This window comes from Hordeum vulgare, chromosome 5H (genome assembly GCF_904849725.1).
Source record: "Hordeum vulgare subsp. vulgare chromosome 5H, MorexV3_pseudomolecules_assembly, whole genome shotgun sequence".
In the NCBI taxonomy this organism is placed as follows: Eukaryota; Viridiplantae; Streptophyta; class Magnoliopsida; order Poales; family Poaceae; genus Hordeum; species Hordeum vulgare.
This window is the reverse complement of record NC_058522.1, coordinates 367,398,173-367,403,781: the sequence shown is the minus strand read 5'-3', so window position 1 is coordinate 367,403,781 and position 5,609 is coordinate 367,398,173.

Below are 5,609 nucleotides of genomic sequence, written 5' to 3'. Positions count from 1 at the left end.
TTTGGGGGATGCCTATATATACCCCTCCACCACCTCTCATTCGTAGACGTAGCACTCAGAACACACACACACACACTTGCCAAATCCATTTTTCTGAGAGGGAGGCGCCTAAATGAGTTGAGATTAAGATATTCCAATCCATTCATTTGAAACTTGATCTTTAGCCTACCCAAGTTGCTTTCCACAAAAGCAATCTCTCCTACCCATGCCAAATATGTGAGAGAATGATTGAGTGTTGAGGAACCTATCTTTTGAAGAACAAGAGCAAGGATTTCATCATTCTACCGCATCTATTACCTTTTGGAGGTTGGTGCCTCCTAGATTGGTTAGGTGTCGCTTGGGAGCCTCCTATTTCATGTTGTGGAGTTGAACCAAGAATTTTGTACATTCAAGGAGATCGCCTACTTCGTGAACATGTACTGTGAGTGAGGCTAGTCCTTCATGGACGTAAGCCATTGTGGAATAGACAAGGATGCTTCTTCATGGACCCCTTGTGGGTGGAGCCTTCCATGGACTCTCATAGACGTTAGCCTCTGTGGGTTGAAGTCTCCACTAACGTGGATGTACGATAGCCCCACCTATCGGAACCACGCCAAAAATTGTCGTGTTCATCCTTGTGTTTGATCTTCCTAAACTCTACTGCTTACTTACATGTGCAATGTATTTACTTTCTGCTCCCATATATATTGACTAGCATGTGTAGGGTGCACTAGACTTGTTAGAATTGCTAAAGTCTGCCAACCAAAAGTTTGGGAATAGGTTTTAATTTATGCAAGTAGTCTATTCACCACCACACACACCCCAGCCCCTCTAGATATCCCTTCTAGTGTTCCAACATAGTTCTTGTGTTGAGACCCTGCAACACTTTAGCATTCGTCCTCTCCATTTGACCATTGCTCTCAGGGTAGGCAACGGACGCAAAGCGGATCTTGGCGCCAAGATCTTGGGAGTACTACATGAAAGTGTTGTTGGTGAACTACGTGACGTTGTTAGTGATGATCCTATTAGGCACACCAAAATGCCAAACTATTCCCTTGAAAAACTTGATGGATGCTTGTGTTGTCACCTTTCTCACCTGCTCCACCTAAATCCACTTTGTAAACTTGCCGATTGCAACGAACAATAATTCAAAGCCCCCGGTAGCACGGGTGAAAGGGCCAACAGTGGCAAGCCCCTAGACTAACATCGGCCAGGAGAGTGGTATGGTCTAAGGGGCTTCTGCCGGTTAATGTATCTACTTGACGTGGAACTGACATGCTTCACATGTGGTCACCACCGCCATGGCATCTTGAAGGGTCATCGTCTAGTAAAAACATTGACGGAAAGCCTTGCCGACAAGAGCACGGGACCCAATGTGGAAACTGCATATCCCTTCATGTATCTATCTCCATCAACACCTTCTGTCCATCTTCTCGGGGAATGCACTTCAATTTCACCCCATTTGGCCTTCTCTTTTACAGATCTTTGTGCACAAATTGGTACATGCTTGACTGTCGGGCTACTCTTTCAGCTTGCTCTTGTTCCTCGGAAATCTCTCTCGTTTGAAGGTATTGGACGATTTTTGCACCCATGCTAGAGCTTGTGGCTTGACGACAAGGACTAAAGGCATCTCTTCTGATGCGGCAGCGCTAGCTTCAATGGCAAGTGCCATAGGGTCTGTTGGAGCTTGCTGCTCTTCGGGAAGCGTTTTGTTGTTTTCGGCAACCTTCTTGGCAACGTCTGGTAGCTCTATCGAGAAGTAGTCGACAGAACTGATATTTCTTTTCTTTAATTGTCGAAGTAATGGTGTAACGGATGGTAGAGTTAGTTGAAGTACAAAAGTGACTGGTTCCACAGGTAGCTTTTGAGCAGCTTGTTTCGACAAGTCATCAGCAATGATGTTTTTTGCATGTGGAATGTGCTCTGTTTGTAGACCGTCAAAATGCTCTGCCAACTTCCTTACTTCATCTACATACGCTTCCTTCAGAGGGCTCTGGTAGTCTTTGTTCACTTGATGCATGACAAGCTATGAATCTCCTCAGACTATCAACTTTCTGATGCCAAGATCAAATGCTATTTGCAGGCCGGCAAGAAGTCCTTCATATTCAATTGTGTTGTTTGTCAATACCTCCCGGGTAAAATGCATCTGGATAGCGTACTTGAGGTGTTGTCTGGTGGGCGCAACAAGCAGCACTCCGGCACCGGCGCCTTGCAGAGAAAAGTCCTCGTCAAGGTACATAACCCACTCTTGTGGTGCTTCCTTGTTGGGAGGGTTGTTTCTGGGATTTGTTCGTATTGTGTTGGCATCCATTCTGTAATGAACTCCGCCAAGGCTCTCCTCTGAATGGTTTTTGTACTTTCAAAACTCATATCAAAGCTGGCAAGCTCCAACGCCCACTCAACAATCCTGTCGGTGGCTTTAGGATTCCTTAGGATGTGCTGGAATGGTAAGTGAGTGATGACGGTGATGTGTTGTGCTTGAAAGTAGTGGAAGAGCCTCTTGGAGGCCATGAAGAGGCCAGAAAGCAACTTCTGCACCCTAGAATATCTTGACCTATCCCACTGCACGAGAGAACTGACAAAATAAGTTAGGCGATGCACCATCTTCTTCTTCTGCACAACTTGTTGTTCTCCTTCTTGCGTTGTACTTGTGTTAGCGGCTCCCTGTCTTGCTTGAGTTGAATTTGGCTTGCCGGTCACTGACTCGGGGGTTGTTGCCTCCTCGTCCTTAGCTTATCTCTCTGTTGTCGGTGCATCACTAACCACTTGATTTGTCACCGCCAAGTATAGCAACAACGGCTTTTGTGGTTTAGGCGCGACTAGTACTAGCATCAAGGACACTTACTTTTTCAAGTTTTGCAGCGTTGCCTCCGCTTCTGGAGTCCATTTCATTGGACCTGCCTTCTTCAAAATCTTTTAAAATGGCAAGGTGCATTCTACACACTTCGAGGTAAACCCGTTGAGGGCAGTAATTTAACCCGCCAAGCGGTGCACATCCTTGACGTGCTTCGATGCCTCCAACTGATCGATCGCTTCTATCTTGTCGGGTTTGGCTTCAATCCCATGCTGGGACACAAAGGACCTGAGAAGCTTGCTGGATGGGACTCCAAACGTGCACTTCTCAAGGTTGAGCTTCAAGTTGATCTTGCACAAGTTTGCAAATGTCTCTTCTAAGTCTTGAATTAGTGTAGCCTTATCCTTGGTCTTGACCACTATATCATCCATGTACACTTCCACATTCCTGTGCAGCTGGGGCTCAAAACCAATCTGGACGGCTCTTGCAAATGTTGAACCATCACTCTTCAACCCGAAAGGCATATGCTTAAAGCGGTATGTGCCACATGGAGTGATGAATGTGGTTTTCTCTTCGTCTTCCTTGGCCATGAAGATCTGATGATAACCAGAATAAGCATCAAGGAAGGAAAGTACGTCGTATCCGGCCATGGAGTACACTATTTGATCAATGTGCAGCAAGGGGAAGGGGTCTTTTGGACAAGCTTTATTTATATCAGTGAAATCAATACAAAGACTCCACTTCCCGTTTGCCTGCCCCACTACCACTCGGTTTGCTAACCACGTGGGGTGGATAACACCTCTAATCAAGCATGGTGCCTCTAGCTTTTTGATTTCATCGGCAATGAACTCATGCAGCTCCAGAGCTTGCTTCCTGGCCTTCTGCTTGACGGGGCGTTTGTGGGGACAAACGGCAAGGTGGTGCTCAATCACCTCCTTGGGAATACTGGGGATGTCAGATGGTTGCCATGCAAACACATGGACATTCTCCTGCGGGAAGGAGATTAGTGCACTTTCCTATTTGTTGTCAAGGGTCGCACTTATGGTGAAAGTGCCACCCTTGCCATCCTCCCATGCAGCCACTTGCTTGGTCTTGGGGATGGTCACTATGCTCTTCTTTCTCCTAGCGATGAAGCTCTTCGGCAAGTCCTCAACGGGTGTGTTGCACTCTATGGCACGCTTCGCAAAGTTCTCGTGAGAGGTCCTGCCAAAACTCTTGTTCTCCCCCCCCTCCCGGGGGGGAGCTTTGCCGATAGGAGCCGGTGCCTGGTCGGCAGATGCTGCAACTGCCTCCCAGTGGAGCTTGTCCTCACAGAGGATTGCGCTTTTGTTTTCTGTGTGGACGGTGATCATGCTCATCGGCCCTGGCATCTTCTGGGTGTTGTAGGCATTGTGGGATGCCGCCATGAACTTTGTCAGTGCTAGACGGCCCAAGATTACATTGTAGGGCAACGACATCTTGGCGACATCGAAGACAACCTTCTTTGTCCTGAAATTGAGCTCGCTGTCAAATGTTACCGGCACAGTGATCTTCCCCTTGGGTTGGCATGTTCTGGGGTTGACCTCTAAAATGTCCATGTTAGCTTGAGATCTGTGTCAGGAATCTATTGCTGCTTGATCACATCAGGTGAGATCAAGTTCAAGTTGGCCCCACTGTCGACCAGTATCTTTGTCACTTTGAGGTTGCGGATTGTTGGCGAAACCAACAACGGCACACACACGTTGGCAGTGGTGCGGTCAGGGTGATCCTCATCATCGAAGATGATGGGAGTGTTCGACCACTTGAGGTGTTTATGTGCTTCTGTTGTTAGTTCTGTTGCATTGATCTCACGAGCCCATTGCTTGAGCCGCCGGTAAGAGGTGTGTGAAGATGCGCCTCCATCAATGTGCATGGCATCTATCGCCTTCTGGAATTCTTGGCCTTCAGAGCCTTCTTCATCCTCATCATCATCTCCTTCATCATTAGATTTTGTGTCTCGGCCTCTAGCAGGATTTTACTTCTGCTGCTTGGCCTTGCCACAGCGACCACCACGGCCACCACGGTTCTTCTTGTTGAAACCACCGGCACCATATTGTCCCTTCTCCTTATCATGCTTCTTATACTCTTGCTTCTTCTTCTCAGAAAGATGCTCGACTTAGCGGCACTCACTGATGTTGTGGCCCTTGGTGCGGTAGATCTTGTAGTATGGCACATCGTGCTTCTCGCCTGTCGTGGCTTCGTCTTCGCCTAGGCGTCAGCCTCCTTCTCGGACCTCTCCTTCTTGGCTTTCTTGATGTCGTAGTATTTGGCGGAGCCCAATGGTCGTAACTGCTTTTCCTTTGCGCCTAGGGTTGCGTTTTCGGCCCTTCTTCTTGGAGGCGAATTCTTCTTCATCGTCGAAGTCGTACTCCATGCTAGAATCCTCTCCGAGGAGCCTTCTCCCTTCTTTATCACGTGCGCACTTATCAGCCAAAGCATAGATCTTGGCTATGTCATGCACCATGTTGATGCTCATCTCCTCACACATCCGCCTATTGCGCACGTTCGTGTGGAATGGGGCAATCACTACGGCACGATGGATGTCGGGGATGTTGTGCTACACATGGTTGAGTCGCTGAATGTACTAGCGGACGGATTCTCCATCCCTCTGGGGAAGCACGTGCAAGTCGTTGGGCTACCTCGAGATCTTGTGGCCCCTGTGGTATGCACCAACAAATCGGTTGCATAGATCCGCCCAAGAGGACTTGGAGCCTTCTCGCAACGTCATCAACCAACTCCTCACGTTGGGCTTGAGTGCCAACGGGAAGTAGTTGGCGAACACTTTCTCGTTGTGTCCCTCCCCCAGCAGCCAACACTG